This window comes from Hoplias malabaricus, chromosome 4 (genome assembly GCF_029633855.1).
Source record: "Hoplias malabaricus isolate fHopMal1 chromosome 4, fHopMal1.hap1, whole genome shotgun sequence".
Taxonomy (NCBI): Eukaryota; Metazoa; Chordata; class Actinopteri; order Characiformes; family Erythrinidae; genus Hoplias; species Hoplias malabaricus.
The window spans coordinates 8,344,180-8,364,287 of record NC_089803.1 but is presented as its reverse complement, the minus strand read 5'-3'; the positions used below and the strand labels follow the sequence as shown (position 1 = coordinate 8,364,287).

Here is a 20,108-nt window from a genome sequence, read left to right as displayed (position 1 = left end):
ACGTGTTAACACGAAATTATACGCTACGTGTTAACACGGAGAATCCAACACGTTTAGAGACCAACGGCGTTCCATAGAACGCTATTACGTTAACACGTAAAATTTTGTCGTATTAACGTGACCAAAAATGACACGTGTACACGCTTCTTAAAGTTTCCGCCAATGGGAGGCCTCAAATCCGGGCATACTTAGATATTCATGATAGGACTTACATCACACATTACAGCTGACAACGAAACACAAAACCTATGTGAACGTAGCTCCTACGTTTCATCTTAATTATTCATAACATATTGAGCTAAGCGTTACCTATGGCTACGTCCAGCCCACGTCTTCAGACAGGGGGATAACGTAAGATTAATATTCCCTAAAAGGGAGGAGCCAACAAAAAAGCAGGAGTGAACCAGGAGGACAGGTAGAAGGACTCCAATGTGCTTAGGAAAAACGGCTTTCCTAACTTTCTTTGGAACTGCAACCATACTTTTGGAGAATGCACAACACTGGCACAAACGGATGACATAGATGCTATTGAAGCAATACTTGTGAGGTAAGTGATCATTTAACTCTGTGTTTAGATAACGTTAGTTCAATGCTCTAGGTTTTTTTTTATATACAAGCATTCATTCATTGATTCGGGTGTTACGCTTGCTTGTTTTATTTTGTTTAGAATGGAAATGATGGCGACAAGCGTCCGATGGGCCACAGGAGGACTCGTTGAGCCTCAGTTAGCAGATGAAATGCTAGGTTTAACTGAGGCTTTTGTTCAAGAATATGGTCAGCAACAACAATTAGCAGGTATGTTTGCGCACTGTACTCGACTACTGAAGTGTTTACAGTTGTTTTTAATGTGTAAAGGCGGTTCAATCTACAGTGTTACTATGGAGCGGTCAATGCCAGCGGCCAGTTATGCCTGACAATCAAGTTGCCTGGGGGCTAACTGTGGAACGTTCAGTGACCGCTGAAAATAGGGGTTATCCCTCAGTCCCTAGTACTGCCTTCTAAATCAGCTGACAACATAGTTATTATCAGCACCATCCTGGTGTTCGAGTTTTGCAACTCAAAGATTTGTGCTGCTTGGTGGCTCAATTTTATTGTTTTAATGTATTTATCTTTATTTATTATATATATTTTTTACAATCTGGGCTTACTTGAATTTGCTTGAATGCTATGCTTACAAATGGAATTGGTAAAAAAATATATATAGGTCTTGTTATGAAGTTTTACTATGCAACAATATGGCCTGTTAATATCAGAATGTATAGGCTTTTTACTGATACTGTACTAATTTATATTCAGGTTTCAGTGAATTATTGTGATTTCACCTGTTAACAATACTAGAATATATCTGTTCCAATATATTGACCTTCATTTGTGTCTTGGTGGTGTGTTATTTATAAAAAATAATAATAATAAAAAAAAGCTGTTCATAGAAAATAAATGGGCTTTCAAGAATTTCAACACACTGATTTTGACTAATTGCCATATCTTTTTTTTTTTGTTTGTTTCTTTTGTACAGCAGCTTCCATTAGTTATCATGCTCCACGTGTGTGGGGACAAAGAGGACCTCCACGTTGCTCCATCACCCAGGAACAACTGCAGCTTTTATTATCTTTCAATTTCAGGATACAGCAAATTACAGATATACTGGGTGTCTCAAGATGTACTGTTAAGCGATGCCTTAGGTAATTATCCATGTTTTTGTGGGGGGAAATGATAAAAACTGAAAAATAGTGTAAACTAAAACTGACGCAAACAAAATGTAAGAGTATAAAAAAGTTTTGGATCAGACTGTGTTTTTGCACTCGTTACCCCAGTAATTATACAACATTGTTGGGATTGCTCTCATAATGTTCAGAAATAGACATTTCTTACAGAAACATAGAGCATTTTAATTCTTACCAGTGTAGCTCTTCCTTTAGAGATGTTACATTTAAAGCCACAATGTGGTCAGTGTAGTTTCCTATACCATCAGAATACTCTTGAAAAGGAATGGCAACATTACTAAATAGTAAATGCTGTGCCGTCCCACCTCAGGTTCATATTGTCTGCCATGAAATAAATCAAAGGAAATGAAAGAAGCACACGTTTTTGTTTTTGTTTTTATAGAAACCGTATTTAAAGCATTCTCCATTCTGTCCCAAATCTGCACTGTCAGATAGAAATGAAAAGTGCCCTTTAAGTGATCTTCTATTCGTTCTTTCACAGAATGTTCAGTTTGTCTCTTCGTGCCTGCTATACAAACATGTCTGATGCAGAGTTGGATGAAAGAGTTTGCCAGGTGGTCTCTCACAATGATGAACTTGGTCCAGAGGCAGTATGAGCGCGCCTTTATGGAGGCGTAATCGTACAAAGGCAGCGTGTTCGGCAAAGTATGTTTAGGACAAATCCAGAAGGGGTTGCACACAGGGCCATGTCATCCAGACTGCACAGGCGAATGTACAGAGTAGCAGGGCCAAATTCCTTATGGCATATGGATGGTAATCACAAGCTGATTAAGTGAGTAATAAAGCAAGTTAATTTTACATACATGTAGGAAAAATGGGACGTCTTTCAATAATTGATGAAAAATGAAAAACCTTTATTACAGCAAGCAGTAGCAAGATACAATAATGTACCGTGTAAACAACGGAGCTGGACTGAACATTGAGTAGTAGAAAAACACAGCATATATAGTTTGACAATACCGCCTTCCCCTAAGCTCCTCCTGAAGGATGTGAGGTAAGTTGTGTCTGAATAGTCCATTTGTAAATACCACTCAAGTTCTAACTCAGACTCAGTAATAGAATTGTTGTAATAAAAAGGAACATGTGTGTTCTTTCATAGTTTTAATGTCTTCCATATTCATTTACAATGTAGAGGGGAAAAAAGGAAAATCATTGAATGTGTCCAAACTTTTGATGTGTACTGTACATTCACAATATGTGGAAAATGTCCCAAAACAAAGGAAAACCTCTCTGAGTTGGTGTGTCCATACATTTGAATGCTACTCTATATGTAGCTAAAGTGACCAAAATTGTCCCTTTGGTATGCAATGAAATGTTTCTGCAAACATTTATACAAATATTCTAATGTGTCTCACCATCAAATTTTTTGAGCCACAAACAAAACATGGTACAATCATAAAACATTAGTATTTTATGGTTTTTGAATCGATATGTACAGTTATCATAAAATGATTTAAAAAATTTGCCTCATAGGAATAAATGGCAGAATGCTGGTAAATTTCAAACCAATGAGGTCACATTGGTACAGTTAGTGCAATTATTGAAAGTATTATTTATCTGTGAAAGTACAACAGGTAAAATATTGTTACATTCCATTTTTAGGTGGAGAATAGTTATACATGGGGGAATTGATGGATTTAGCAGACTGGTCACATTCTTGAAAGCATCTGACAACAACAGAAGCAACGCTGTCATGGAGGAGTTTGTTCAGGCAATTGATCAGTATGGTGTGCTTTCAAGAATCCGCTGTGACCAAGGTGGAGAGAACAATGCCGTGTGTCTTTTTATGGACGTGTTTCAAGGTTCTGCCAGGGGTAGTGCTTTGAGAGGAAGGAGTACCCACAATCAGAGAAACGAGAGACTTTGGCGAGATGTTTGGAGAGGCACTACAAATGTGTACCATTCTCTCTTTACGGTTTTGGAATCTGATGGCATAATAGACTGCAATAATGAAATGCACCTTTGGGCTCTCCACTATGTCTACTTCCTCGGATTAATCGGGATTTACGTCTTTTCACTAATCAGTGGAATCATCATTGTCTGAGGACTGCACCGTACACGTCTCCATATCAGCTGTTTGTCCGTGGCTGTCTCTGCCAACAGGCCCAGAATCTAACTGGGATCCAGGGAGTTTTTGGTGCAGATGAGCAGCCAGCATCCAGCATCTGCTTTCAATTGGCCAGAGAGGGTTGAAGTTCCTGTGAATCTGCATGTTCTAGATAGTGTGGTGGAAAAATCATGACAGAAAATAAGACACTCTCTGAGTCTCTGAGTCGGCATCAAGTAAGACAGCATTTATTAATTAACGTGAGAGAGGGACGTGCGCGCAACGCTGTTTTTCACCTCTCTGCTGACCATTTTTGATCAGTGTCTTTTTATACATGGAAAACCCTTTGAAGTACACCATCTGTTCGCTCTTTTACATTTCAGTCATCTTTCGCTGTATCCTGTTCCCAAAACTCAGAGATTCCCACCATTTGTTTCCCCCATCTCCTGTATTTCTAACACCTTTCCAGACGTGGCCTGTGCCTCCCCCTCTATCTCCTTGGTCTGGAGACAAAGGGAGGTGTCAATATGTTATTTGAAACACACACACACACACACAAGTCTGCGGTCTCACACAGAGAATTAGGAATAAAACAATTTCAGTTTACACAAACATGCGTGGCCATTGCTGATTAAATATCTCTATTGATTATGAATCATTTATATAAACAAATTTCCATCACAATTGTGAGCGGTTTGAGGAACTTCAGCGACGAGTTGATCCCTTGGGAGGACAAAGAGACTGTCTTGGAGTGGACATACTGAAAGAAGTCCTTCGATTTTTTTATTCGATTTAATTTTGTTGCTGTGAGGGTTTAGCTATGGGTGTGAGTAAAGTGAGCATGTGTGTGAAAGGTGCTGTATAAATAAAGATTATTTTTATTGTTATTATTCCTCCTTTGTTTGTTGTGGCTTTACTAAATTTTAGAGAGAAACCTTGGTTTGGACCTTTTTATTATTATTTAAGTGTGGACCTAAATGGATATGATTCTCATAATAAAAGGTGTAAAGCAATGTGTCTCTTCTGGAATCGGGGGACCATTTGTCATATTTAGCATACGAACAAGCAAATCTAGAAGTGCTGCAAAGGTTTTCACTGTAGGACAAGGTAGGTAATCAATTTAAAGTGATTGAGATCGGCAACCATCACAGTAAGAGGGTATTTTCGGTGTATGAATGGTGTGATCTTCTATTACTCGGGGTTCAGTCCAGCTCCATTTCATCTGTGGTACATTAATGTTTATTGATCCTGTTTATTGTAATAATGATTTACCATGTTCATGGATTTGGAGACACGTACAGTATTTGCTGCAACTGTGCAAAAATAAATGTAAGTGTAACACTGGATCGCACTAACTTCACCTTTAGTGCGGGGAAGTGGGAACCTCCAGGCCTAGAGGTTGCATGAAGTGTAGTTAGCATTTAGCACTCAGGAGTGGGCCACACGAGGGCTGGTTTATTTACTACACTAACCATACATAGCCAGATCACACGGTTGCTACTCATTCCGTTCATACTTAGAGGAAAAGTACAGCATGGAGCTTCTTAATAGTGTTACTGAATTTATAGAAAGTCTACACTAAGATTACAATTATTACGATTATCTTGCACTATTGTTTACACTTGTACATCCATTATCCTACCTCCAAATCAGGTTATTGTCTTCAGTCAGTGTCCCATTTTCTCATGTATGTCTATCAGTGAGCTGCTTGTATTGTGTGTTCTGCACTTGTCTTCTGTTTGTTTACTTTCATATATGTATATACTTAGTTTAGTTGAATTTAGTCTATTTTTTTACATGTTACTGCAGCTTGGAGAGGAGAGTAACATAATTCCAATCTTCTGTATGCCCTGTACATATGCAGAATTGACAATAAAACTTGACTTGAAAGATGGAGGGGTGGAGCCTAATTTTGCTGTATGTACTCTCTCCAGGGAGAGACCCCTGTATATATGCACACATATAAATAAAGGAGTTGCCCTCTCTTAATCGGACAGCGTAGCTGTAACCGTTACACAAGGATATATGTTTATTTTTTCCTGGAGCTGTGGATTTTACTGGATGTGACAAATGAACACAGGTCGGTGCTGGGGAGCTGACATGATTAGGCAACATTTTAATACTTATGAAGCAGTAGCTAGAGCAAAATTAAATGATAATAAAAGTGAGCATCTTTGGATAGGAGAGGGTGATCCAGTGAATCTAGATATTGATGTTAAGGAACCTTAATCATTTCCAATAGTAGATGTAGTGAAAGGAACTGGAACATAAAAGAGCAAGAAATACAAACAGAGTTAGAGAAATGGAAGATAGCTAATTATTAAAATAGAATCCAAGTAATTAAAATTTTTATCCTATCTAAAATATTATTTCTAGCTACTGTCTTCCCACCAGATAACAAATGTATAATTAGATTAAACAAGATATGTGTACGTTTTATTTGGGACACCAGCAGAGAGGTCACAACACAAGCAGATTTATATAAACCAACAGAAATGGGAGGTCTGGGGGCAATTGAATTAGGAAGGAAATTAAGAATTGTTTTTTTGTAAAAACATGACTCAGGCTATTACTAGAAATGCAACATAGATTGGAGAACTAAATAGTTGGAATAAAAAGAGGGGTAGAGCAATGCAAAAACACCCCCATTTTTTTAATTGACATATGGGGATTTCATAGAAAATGATAAAGATCTTAATATAGATTGGGAACACTCATCAAATAAAGCAATATATAAAATAATACAAAAAATTGATTATGGAGAATTTTACAATTTTATGCACTTGACCCAAAGTGAAGCGAAGGTGTGTGTGTGAGGAACATCTGGTTGAAAGATATGACTGAACATGTAAGAGATGTGATATGGCTTGTAGCTGTTGGTAGGTTACCAGTTAAATGTATTGTAAAGTGGAGTTGTTATGTGACAACTAAAACATGTCCTGTGGTCAATTGTAATGAAGATGAAAAAGTTGAACATCTCCTCCACTGTACACACAAAAAATAAAAATACATCTGGAACAAATTGAAGGAGATTGGTTTGGAATTTGATATTAATATTAAAAGTATAAATTATGGGATTTTTAATGAGTCCTTTTCTAAAGGGGATGTTAATTTATTTTAGTTAATTGTATGCATTATTTATAGTCATATTTAGAAAATGCATTGTAAAATGATAATTGAGCAATGTGAGATTCCTGCATGAACTGTTTTTAGACAGATTATTTGTAAAATGAAAAGACTTCGGACTATTGATTGAAGATGTTTCCCTGGACTCTGCTGAATTTTTAATTGGTAAAGTTATGTGTATTACGTATGTATACATGTATATGAACGTGATGTGATGATTTTCCTTTAATAAAGTTTTTTTAAAAAGAGAGCTGCCGACATGAGCACATGGACAAATCAGTGGCTTATGGGGCTTCTGAGAACATAGAGGGAACAAGCACTGGCTCAACGAACTTCACAAGCACCTGAACTTCAGGTAATTTATTTCTGAACTATGTGAATACAGTGCTAACTTAATGTAAATGCTATATGTTGACCAAGACTGAATATATTTAACAGATCCAAAGCTGACCTCTAGTCTACCCAGAGATATTCATTTACACCAGTATGTGTTCTGCGTTTAGCCCAACAGCATTTGAGAGCAGAGTCATCTTGCAGCACTTCACTATAAACTACCACATGGACAGACCGTTCCGGACAAAACCTAGTGGAAGCTAGCAGTACGTTTTGAACTTGATTGATTGTGTTAATTGTAAATAAGTAAATATTATAAATGTATCTTTCATAAATGTTTTATTTCCTAAAATATATAAGTAATGTTAAGCAAGTGTAAACAGAGTGGAATAAACTTGTGTAAAAACAATAACGATATAAACTAGGTAAAATGGTGAGGATTTATTATAAATTTATTATATTTTCCCCACCATGTGCTCTCTTAGCACATAGCTCTGATTGTTATTGTCCATGTCTCCGCCCTTGTCCCGCCTTTGTTCCGCCTCCTTGTCTGTCATCCTCGTTATTTGTCTCAGGTGTGTCTTGTCTGTGTCATGTATTTAAGTTCCCTTGTCTCACTTCTTGTTTGTCGGTCATTCGTTTCATTCCTACTGTTCCTCTTCCAATGTTGCTGTGTCATGTTACCCATACCGGTCTGTCTGTCTCAGTCGTTTCCTTTGTCATGTTATTAAGTCTGTTTGTCTTGTTTGCTCTAGCCCTCTGTGTTTAGTTTCTGATTTAGCACTGTGTTTATGTTTAGCTATCTGTGTTTGTTTAGCTTTCTAGGTCTCTGTTAAGTATTTCTGTTTAGATCTCTAATCTGTCTGTCTTTCCCGTTTGCTTTAGTTCTCAGTTTTTGGATTAGTCTGTCTGTCTCTGCTGTTTCTTGTTTCGTTTCCCAGGTTATGTTGCTACCCAGTCTGTCTGTCACCTTAGTATTGTTTTGTTCCATATTCTGGTTATCTCTCAAGTCTGTCTGTCCCATTTACCCTGTTTTGCCTCCGTCTCCAGTTTAGCCTGCTTAGCTCCCTGTGTGTTGTCTTTCTGTTAAAGTCTCTTTTGTTGTATTTTGTGAATAAAATACTGTGTTTTAGCAAGTGCTTCCGCCTCCGTCAGTCCGCCATCCGTGATTCCTGACAGAATGACCGACCCACTAAAGGACGCAGCTACCACGGCCATGTCACCGGATAAAGCCATTAAAATAGCAGAGGATTTACTGGCCATAAGGGTGGGCGCTCAACCTGCTATTTTGCAATCCTTCCTGGGTGTACCTGCAGAATTTGAAGGAGGTCCCAACTGTAAGGGATTTATACTGCAGTGTAAAAATTATTTTGAATGTTTGACCTGTCCAACTCCTCCTGAATTTATCCAGGTCATGTTTGCTAAATTTCTCCTTGGAGAGGCGTTACGGTGGGCAGAAAAATTAATTAAGGAAAAGGCCCAGGATCTTACAGTAGAGACATTTTTAGAACTCTTAAACGAGAGATTCTCCCGTTCTGCTCCCATGAATTACCCCCTCAGGTCCAGGGATGTTTTTTTGGGTGGGGGGGGGGGGGGGTGGGGGGTTGAGGGTAGGGGCTGTTAGCCTCAAACCGCTTGACATGGGAGGTGAGGCTAACAGGGGCGCATCTCTGGGGTAAGTACGGTTGAAGTCCCTCAAGAGTGCACCCATCAGTCCCCCTAAACTCCACAATAACCCCAGCATGTGCCCAGCGAGCAGCACAAGCACGTCTCCGCTCCTGTTCCTGAGATGGCGGTGAACCCCACTGCTCTGTCCCCGTGAAGGCGGCTTCCACGGCCGCTCCTGTCCCCGTGAAGGCGGCTTCCACGGCCGCTCCTGTCCCCGTGAAGGCGGCGAACCCAGCTGCTCCTGCTCCTGAGAAGGCGGCATCCACCACTCCTGCTCCAGAGAAAGCGGCGTCCCCTGCCGCTCCTGTCCCTGTGAAGGCGGCCACCCAGGCCGCTCCTGTCCCTGTGAAGGCGGCCACCCAGGTCGCTCCTCTCCCTGAGAAGGCGGGCTTTCTCAGCCGCTACTGCTACAGAGAAGGCCGCGTCCCCCGCCTCGTCTGTGCCTGCGAAGGCGGCGGCCCCCACCGCTTCTGCACCCGCGACTGTGGCCCCGGCCGCTTCTGCACCCGTGACTGTGGCCCCGGCCGCTTCTGCACCCGTGACTGTGGCCCCGGCCGCTTCTGCACCCGTGACTGTGGCCCCGGCCACTTCAGTTCGTGTCCATAGGTCGGCCACAAGGGCTTCGAGGCCGATCCCCAGAGTTGTGCCCAGACTGGCTTCTCGGACATCCCCACAGACTTTGGCCAGTCCTGGGCACCTCCCTGTTTTTATTCCCCTGTCTGTCCCTGTCCTGGTTCCTGTCCCTATCCTAGTCCCTATACCCGTGTCTGCCTTTGTCTCTGTTCCCATCCCTGTCACTGTGTTCGTGTCTGTCCCTGTAAACGTCCTGGTCCCTGTTCCCCTGCCAAGTCTGGTCGAGTCCCCATTTCAGTCCAGTGTCTTGTCTCCTGTCTCGTTACCTCTCTCTCCTCCAGTCCAGTCCCAGCACCCAGTCTCAGTCCAGTCACCTGTTCAGTCCCAGTACCCAGTCCTGTCTCCATTCCAGTCCCTAGTCTTTAATCATGTCCAGTCCCCATATCCACCCAGTATCCAACCCAATGTCCAACACCCTGTCCTGTCACATGCACCTGTCCAATCTTCTGTCTCTGGTTCTGTCCTGTCCTCCGTCTTGTCTCCCGTTCCTAATCCTGTCATGTCTCCCTTACCTACATCTGTTCTGTCTCAGTCCACGTCCAGAGTTCAAGCCCAGTCTCCTGTCTTGTATCCTGCCCTGTCTCAAGTTCAGTCCCAGTATTTGGCCTCAGTCCCGTCATCTGTCCTGTCTCCCATCCAGTCCCCGTTCCCATCCAGTGTCCTGTCCAATGTCAAGCACCCTGTCCAGTTACCTGCTCCTGTCCAGTCTCATGTGTCCACACCCATCCTGTCTAGTCCTTTCCAGCCCCAAGTTTCTTCTCCTGTTTCCACCCTTTGTCAGTCTCCTGTCCTGTCCTGAGTCCAGTTTCCGGTCCTGTCAAGGTTATGTTGCTACCCAGTCTTTCAGTCTGTCTGTCTCCAGCTTTCACCTTAGTATTGTTTCGTTCCATATTCTGGTTATCTCTCAAGTCTGTCTGTCCCATTTACCCTGTTTTGCCTCCGTGTCCAGTTTAGCCTGCTTAGCTTCCTGTGTGTTGTCTTTCTGTTAAAGTCTCTTTTGTTATATTTTGTGAATAAAATAGTGTTTTGGTGAGTGCATCCACCTCCGTCAGTCCGCCATTCGTGATTGCTGACACCTGGATAAAGCTGAACTGTCAGTGCCCTCAGATCCACCACACTTGTCTGATGAATGAGTATGTAGTTAAATAGATCACAGATGAAACCACAATAGTCTAATGTTGTATGTCATACGCTCATCATAGAGAGTCATACTGATATTTTATATTTAAATTTCATATAGACCTTTATTGTTCTCCCCGTGTCTGCGTGGGTTTCCTCCGGGTGCTCCAGTTTCCTCCCACAGTCCAAAAACACACGTTGGTAGGTGGATTGGCGACTCAAAAGTGTACGTAGGTGTGAATGTGTGTGTGTCTGTGTTGCCCTGTGAAGGACTGGCGCCCCCTCCAGGGTGTATTCCGGCCTTGCGCCTAATGATTCCAGGTAGGCTCTGGACCCACCGTGACCCTGAATTGGATAAGCCTTTACAGATAATGAATGAATGAATAGACCTTTATTTCTAGAAATGCGTTAGTGCTTATTGCTCCATATCCTCTCTGTCACACTCCTTCTAGTGCACTCTCTCCGTCCTATGCCTCTCCTATTACCTGACCAGCTTTGCTTGACACTAGTGAAGGCCCTTCATAACTCAGACCTATATCAGACTGTAACATGAAAAAAAAACAGTAGACAACTCAGAGCCGGTTGCTGATCAGATCATAAACCTTAGTGTTCAGATGTAGGATTCAACAGGAATTTTAGTGGCTGCAGGTAGGAAGAGAGTGTGGTGGGCTCTATGTGAAGCTCTAATGGATTGGCATAAGATATCTTACATCTTATCTTGTGTATGATTATTATTAATGAGTTGTTACCGCAGACTTTCTCCAATCTTCTTGAATTTACTAAAATAATTACAAACAATTATAGAGAATACAAATAATTAGGCCTCAAACTTAATGCTTTAAACACAATTATATGTTTATGGGAACATACAAAATTTTGGGTAATTAAGCATTTTTAAATGCTGTTAATTTCCATTGATGCCAACATCAGCCAAAGTGTTTTCCTTTAGAGTACTTCGCAGGCTTGGTCTCAGCTAAGCTGTTTCTTGTTTCTGCTTTGTCCTTTCTGTAATAAAATCATGAGGCTAAACCTGGACAAAGAGAGACCTAAACAGTCTAAATTGTACAGACAAAGAGAGGGACAAAGACTGACTAGAGATAAAAACAGACAAAACAGAAAACTAAATGAGCACCAAGAAGGAAAAAACTAACAGACCAGAGAGAGAAAAAGACAAACTGAGCACACGAAGCACAGGAAACAGACAGGCATACAAAGGGGAAGAGAAACAGACTAGCAAGACAACGGCATAGAAGGTTAAGTGAGGGAACGGGAAAGAGGAATGTCCAACAAAAAAAGTGCAGACACAAAGGAACTTAAATACACACACCTAAAACAGATAAAGAGGGGACAGGATTACAAAGGGGACACTGACAAGAGGGTTTAGCCAAGGTGGGACTATAGGGCAGAGACAACAACAACAAAGAGCCATGTGCTACATGAGTTTACACAGCATTATGCATACAGCTGGTGGTTGTAAACATTGATTTGTTTAAAACATTTGGAACAATGTTGAGCAACGGCTGTAAGATCTGAATTATGACGTAACGTATACAAAGAGAAGAACATATTCCTCATTTGAGTGATCATCACCTTCAGTTTCCTTTTCTTCCTTGTCATCTGTTCCCCAATCAACGCTGTCAATTTTGGAAGTATGTAACTTTAGCAATCATGGTAAACCTACATTTATTTTTACACAACAGCTGAAAACACTGGACGTGTCTCCAAATCCATTAAAGTGGTAAATCATTATTATAGTAAACAGGATCAATGAACATGTGCTGGACTGAAACCTGAGTAATTGAAGATCACACCATTCACTGAAAATACCCTCTTACACTGTAAAAAAACTTGCTTTAATTGGTAACAAGTAATTCAATTAAGTTTATCCAAATTAATTTTTAATTTTTTTTAAAGGTTAAACTTAAAAAATTAAGTTGGATAAACTTAATTGAATTACTTGTTACCAATTGAAGCAATTCAATTAAGTTGGATCAACTGTTTTCTTTTTAGAGTGTACACACAAGCTCCTGTGAAGAATGTGATGTCAGTTGTGTTGGAGTGCAGTTCGTATGGAATCACCATCTCAGTTCTAACTGTGTTAACTTCATGTGTTGACTAGTTCCTGTGATGGGAAAATGCATCTAACATTGTAACGAGATAATAATGATGATAATCCACCAATTTACTCTATAATGATTGTTATACACAGATATATCACGATAAATGTGTGGAAGTATAGAACATGTTGTGCTTAAGCTCATGACCATAAAGTGCTTATTACATTATGTACTTAGGACATGACCCTGGAGTGGGGAGGGAAAGTGTTTAACATTAGTGTATAACACTTCTGTAGCTAAATTAGAGAACTAAACAAATATGTATAGCATAAGATGCCAGATTAGGAGTGTCTGGGTTTTGAGCAATGAGACATGATGTAATATTGTCTGAATGGTACATATGACCATTGGTGTACGTGCCTATATTTCCTGCCACAAATGTCTGAATGAACTAGATATTGGAATGAATACTTGACTCTATGTCTTTGTCCTTCTGATTTCTCCTCGGGCCTGAGAATCATTTTGGAACTGTTCAACAATTGCTGTAACAGTTCCCTTTGACTGTGATGGTTGCTGATCACTCACTAACACAATCCCTTTAAGATGACAATCTACTTTGTCCCACAGTGAAAACCTTTGCAGCTCTTCCTGCTTGTTTTGTTCATATGCTAAATACGACAAATGGTCCCCCTGTTTCAGAAGAGACACACTGGTTTACAGCTTTTATTATGATAATCATGTCCATTTAGGTCCATACTTCAATAATAATACAAAAGTTCAAACCAGGGTTTCTCGCCAAAATTTACCAAAGTCACAACAAACAAAGGAGCTAAGGTGCTTAGAAATGGCTTCCTCTTTGCACTGTAGAGTTTCAGCTGGCAACGGCGGATGGCACGGCGGATTGTGTTCACTGACAATGCTTTCTGGAAGTATTCCTGGGCCCATTCTGTTATTTCCTTGACAATGGCATCCCTGTTTGGGGTGCAGTGACATTTAAGGGCCCGGAAATCACGAGCATCCAGTAGAGTTTTACGGCCATGACCCTTACGCACAGCAATTATTCTAGATTCCCTGAATCTTTTGATGATGTTATGCATGGTTGATGATGATAACTTAAAAGTCTTTGCTATTTTACGCTGGGTAACACCATTCTGGTATTGCTGCACCATCTTTCTGCACAACAATGGTGGAATTGGTGATCCTCTTACCATCTTGGCTTCAGAGAGACACTGACACTTTGAGAACCTCTTTTTATACCCAATCATGTTGTCAATTGACCTAATTAGTGTTAATTGGTCTTCCAGCTGTCCGTTATATGCTCAGTTTCCTTTTTCCAGACACTTATTGCTACTTGTCCCAACTTTTTTGAGATTTGTTGACACTGTGAAATTTTGAATCAACATATTTTTCCTTTAAAATGTTACATTTTCTCAGATTAAACGTTTGATCTGTCATCTATGTTTTATTACGAATAAAATATTGACATTTGCCGTCTCCACATCATTGCATTCAGTTTTTATTCACAATTTGTTTAGTGTCCCAACTTTTTTGGAATTCGGATTGTATATGAAACAACAATAAAATGATACTTACAGACTGTTCCTGATGTCACTGATCTTATGGTCATCCATTGTCAGGTTTATTTATGCATTGACTGCAAATACAAAACAGACCAAGTTTAGAGGAATATACAAAAATAAAAATACACACACTATGGAAGTGATGACCAAAAACAGTGCGATTACAAATGTGTAAGTAATCACAAATTACAAAAGACAAGAAATAATGTGCAGTGTGCAGAGTAATTACTGCTAATACAGACATTAGACTGTTGTTAACTCTTTTATACATTTACATATAGTACAGTGATCTAGCAGTCTGTCAGACACTGAACAAATTACTGTGTAAATGGTTATATGTGAAAGGAATTTGAGCAAGTCCATTGATTCAGTTCAAAAGAACCTAAATAAACTATTGTAAGATGGGTATGTGGGTCCTATTACTAGGGAAGGACATGTATAATGTTACTCTATCTTATGTTGTTCAATGTGCACGGTATAAAGATTAGTAACTTGAGTCAATATAGAGTCAAACTCTCTGTTTCTGTTGGATATTTCTGTCACGCTGGTTGCTGCAGCGGTAGTAAACAGCCGTGTGGTCGGTCTTCTGCAGCGTTGTGACTGATAGCAATTGACATTAGTCGTTGTTTATCTTTATGGCCTTAGTCAGCACTCAGTAGGTGCACCATCACTTTAAAGATGTGGTATGTATTAATCATAACTCTTATCAGTGTGTAGTCTGATTCTAGCACTGTCTGATGGACATACAGACTGCCCCTTATTTACACTGTAACACAACTCTCAACTGTTGGTGGGAACTGGAACAGAACTTATGCTGTCATCTTGAATCTGGAAATCACTACCCACCCGGCAGTTTATGTAAAACTGACATTTATATTGTAATATCTACCTCAAAAACGTATATATTGTATTGCTGTCTATTCTGCCATCCATGTAAATGTGTAAATATACGCTCTGCTGCTTGGGAAGGCTGTAAACGAGTTGTCATTACACTCACGTATAATGACAATTGTATGACAATTGTACATAATATTCTACTTCATATGCTCATCATAGACAGTCATACTGACGTTTTATATTTAAATGCTCTAGAAATACCTTTGTGTCCGTTTAAGATCATTATTTTTAAAACATTATCTGCTCATATGTCACTCCTAGTTGATTTGTGTAGTGTATAATACACATTGCTAAGATCTAAGAAAATACAAACCTCTGAACCAGTGCTGAGGTATCCTCACAGTTGAAGGATGGACATAAACAGCTGCTGATTTGTTCTTCAATCTTCTCCATTTCAAAGACTAAAATTTTACATGCTGCTTTTCTGTTGGGGACAGTTTTGCATGAAATGTTTTGTTTATGTGGACCAATCATTCATTCATTCATTTTCTGTAACCATTATCCAGTTCAGGGTCACGGTGGGTCCAGAGCCTACCTGGAATCATTGGGCTCAAGGCAGGAATACACCCTGGAGGGGGCGCCAGTCCTTCACAGGGCAACACACACACACATTCACTCACACCTACGGACACTTTTTGAGTCGCCAATCCACCTACCAACGTGTGTTTTTTGGAGCGTGGGAGGAAACCGGAGCACCCGGAGGAAACCCACGCAGACACAGGGAGAACACACCACACTCCTCACCCGGAGCGGGACTTGAACCCACAATCCCTGGTAGAGGTTGTCGGATCGATCCAAATATGGATAATATCGATACCAACGCTAGTATTGATCAATACTTGTGTAAAAACATCAATACTCAAGCTTTTTATCTCTCCCGCTGCTCTCCCGCTCAGCGCAGAGCAGCACATGCACACCCCCACCCCCTTTAGATGTAGCGCGCGCACCGCCCCGCCCCCACTCCCATCTCACCTTACCAAGAGTCTTTTTTTTAACTTCAGTTTTAAAGCAGTGTTCCTTTAAAAGCTCAGAGTTGCTATGGAACCCACGGGACAAACCTTTGATGAATTCCAATGTCTGATTAAAAGCTGTCCAATAACTTCTATGACTTTCTTGCCATCATAAACCCTTCAAAAACTTAATATCACCAAGATATATCCACTTCCGGTTTTGATATGATGTCTCAAGTAATCTGCCTACAATTACTTCCTGGTTTGAAGTTTGCACTAGTCCTTCACAATTTATGTCCACTGTTACATGCCAGAAAGGCTGTCTGTTTACTTTCTCTCCCCTCCCACTTTGTCTTGCTCTCTTAATCCTGTCCACTTGCAGGTGATCATCAGCAGTCCCTGTATATGACCAGTGAGATGTGCTGTCTGAATATTAAACATATAGTTTCTATCCCATATCACCCAGAATCCCAAGGGGCTCTAGAACGTTTCCATCATGGCTACCAAGGTACAGGAAGCAGCCAATCAGGAGCAAGAGAGGCTCCAATCGTATCCAATCGGTAGTAAAGGTAGGTCTTCTAAACTCTGGTTAAAAACCTGTGGCGCCAAATGACACACGCGTCTTCTTCTTCCCCCCTTTCTTCTCTGCTCGACTCTTCACCTCAAGGCTCCAGACACTTGGGGTGCTTTCTCTTTTAGCCTTTTTCAAGGCAAAAGAGTAGACCCAGGGTTTTTGAAATGACTCTGCAGGCTCCTCTGCAGGCATCAGACTCATGGCTTTCTTAAACAGTCTTGGGCCCTTAAAGCATGGTCCAGGTAAAAAGTACAGATTAAGAAAAGCTATAGTTTAACTCTAGCAAAATTTCAATGCCACACCCAGAGCCTGAAGGAAACCTTAGACCTCTGACCCTCAAAAGGACGACAAAGCCTCTGGACCAGCAACGACGAAGAAGACGGCCGCACGCACCCTCAGAATGACCTTCTGAGATGAGGCCCTAGGAGAGACCTGCTTGGACTGTCTCTCTCTGACAAGGCGGCAGATCAGCGACGACAAAGAATCCCCACAGAGAACTTCAGAATGCCACCAGCTCCGATGGCTGCTTCGGAAAGCCTTGGGAGAAAAGAAACGCCCGCGGCTGCAACCTACAAGGCCTGCGTCTGCAATTCTCCAGGAAGTCGTGCCGTAAGGCACCGTCCATGCTCCCTGTCCATCTCCGGATACGTAAGGTCACATGGTCTCATGTCTCTCATGGCTCATGGGTTGGTACTGAAAGTTTGCTGGGATAAACAATAGCCTTTCTTAGAACTTAGGGTAATAATTATCATAGAGAAATTCCCTCATATATTAATCTCCCTGTTCCCTCATGTATCGCTGTAATCCATTTCATTATATGAATGTATAATCAATATTCATTATTCTATTTTACAATTAATAAACTAGTTATGTGATAAAAAACAATCATTGGTTATTTGTTTGTGTGTGCACCTTTCTTGGAATTATAGAATGGAATTATAACTTCTAGTTCGGATTCAATTTCAGAGTCAAGAACCCACGGCGGGTCAATGAGCATAATTCCGCTGTATAATATGTGAAGATGATCTTCTTGTCTAAGCTAAAATGAAGACAGGTAAGGACACTAAACATTAGTTAATGGCTCCCAAACATGGAGCTTAGCAAAAGGAATTAAATAATTAATTATTAATAAAATAATAATTATCATTCACTTCACTATGTAGTGCTTATGCCACTGCAACATGTGCATACTATTTCCGTTACACCATCTCAAGTTTCCCAGAGAACAAAAAAATATGCTTGGGCAGATAAAACATTTATACAATTATATACAAGGTATTATCTTGTATTATCCTATTGAATGTTAATACATTGTTACACAAACTATTCTAGTTATTATAGATTAATTAACATTCTTTTAACTTGAGAAAGGAATTGGTCTTTGTGATTTCGAAATGCACATTAATTCGTGAAATCAATTAATGTTAGTATATATTCACCTGAGAATAACAGAAGATAAACATTAATAAAACATTACAAAATGCATAACCGGATTCAGAAGAGCATACATGTCCAAGAAAACTCTTTTTTTGGGACAGCGATAAAAGAGTTCAACATCTCATTCACAATCTCATTCCTGAAAGACATCTGCCGATGTTCTGATATGGTCGAGACCGAAAGTCTCCTCACGTGGTGAGTTTTATGACTCAGTTCCCAGGGTTCTGTTTCATTGTCTTTTGGGTCTAATGGCGTTTCTTGTCATCATAAAACTTGACAAAAACCACTCAATGTCATTATGGACCCTTCTGTGTCAGTCTCAGGGTCACTAAAAAGTGTTCTGCTTGGCCTTCTGGCCATCAAACATGCTATGTGTGTGCTTGGGTCTTTCAGCAGCACACTCTGTGGAATGTGAGGTCTTGATAAAGAAAGTCTGAATCTTAAAGTTTTTCCATTTCTTGATCTAGATCCAGAGTCTTAAAAAGGTTCAGCATACCTGGGCCTTCCTCAACTACAATGTGTAAATTACATGTTTCATAGTTTTCATAATTAAGCTTTAACAAAACCAGTTTGATTTAAAAAAAATAATAATAATAATACAACGTGGGCTATGAATAAACTGTAGTCAATTATGTCTCTAAGTGAAGGGCTGGGGCAGCGTTCTTTTTTTCCAGGGAGGGAATGTGATCTCCAGTATATTTTTGCGATATCTATAAAAACAAAGCCCAGTTTCAGCTACTTACTGAAAGTAAGCGAAGGCTAGAGAAAGTAAGCAAAAGCTAGACCTCTGTTCCTTCTCCATAACTGTCACAGTTGAAGGAGGATGAGGAGGTGGACGTACACGCAAGGAAGATTTATTAAAACAAAACCAAGGCAAACACAACAAACAGAAAACAAACAGGAGCAGGGAGGCAAGAAAACAAACAAGAACTCAGAGTAACATAACACACAACTCGGACAGGAACATAACTGTGAACTGGTGGTATTGTGCAAGGCAACAGACAAAGAAACACATCTACACACAAGAACGGACAAGGGAACACTGAAACAAAGGGACTATATATACATAGAGCACTGACAAGGAACACCTGGGGACAATAACAAGAGGGCAGGACTACAAAAGAGACTCTGACAAGAGGGTGGGGCTAAGGTGGGACTAGGGCCGAGACAGGAAGAATAAACAGAGCCATGTGCTAAATGAGCACATGGTTAGGAAAACAAACACAGGACGTGACAGATGCCCCCTCCAAAATGCACAACTCTTGGGGCGCGTAAACCTAGAACCCCCAGGAGCTGGCGCAGGAGAGGAGCAAGGAAAACAAGACAAGAAACCAACTGGAGACAGGACTCAGGACAGGACAGGAACAGACACAGGAAATGGAGCTGGGGACTTGACAGGACCGGAAACAAGAGACTCGACACGGGACAGGACAGGAGACGGGACTAAGGACTGGAACAAACTAGACAGGACAGGGGTAGAAACACAAGACTTGGCAGGTGACGGGTTGCACATTGGACTGGAATTGAGACAGAACAGACGCATTAAACTGAGACAAGACTGGGGACAGAACAGGACTACAGACAGAAGGCTGGACAGGAGCAGGTGACTGAACAGGGTGCTTGACATTGGACAGGACACTGGATGGGAACGAGGACTGGACAGGACACAGGACAGGTGACAGGACTAAGGCTTGAGACAGGACGGGTGACTGAACTTGAGACAGGGCAGTTGAAAGGACAGAGGGTTGAAGTGGGGACTGCACTGGACACTGGACAGAGGATTGAAACAGGGACTGGACAGGAGAAGAGACAGGTGACAAGACAGTAGACTGAAATGGGGATTGGACTGACTTAACAGGGCACTGGACAGGACTTGGAAAGGGAACAGTGACCAGGACATTTACGGGGACAGACACAAACACAGTGACAAGGACAGGAACAGAGACAAAGGCAGACACAGGTA

The 20,108-nt window shown here is 40.9% G+C and overlaps 1 long non-coding RNA gene across 1 annotated transcript; it reads left to right on the top strand.

Annotated features, from left to right (window-relative positions):
• Nucleotides 1–419: 419 nt before the first annotated feature.
• Nucleotides 420–1,702, top strand: LOC136694124 (uncharacterized). Its single transcript, XR_010802148.1, has 3 exons — nucleotides 420–547; nucleotides 668–795; nucleotides 1,517–1,702. It is a non-coding gene; the product is annotated as an uncharacterized lncRNA (long non-coding RNA).
• The last annotated feature ends 18,406 nt before the right edge of the window (nucleotides 1,703–20,108 follow it).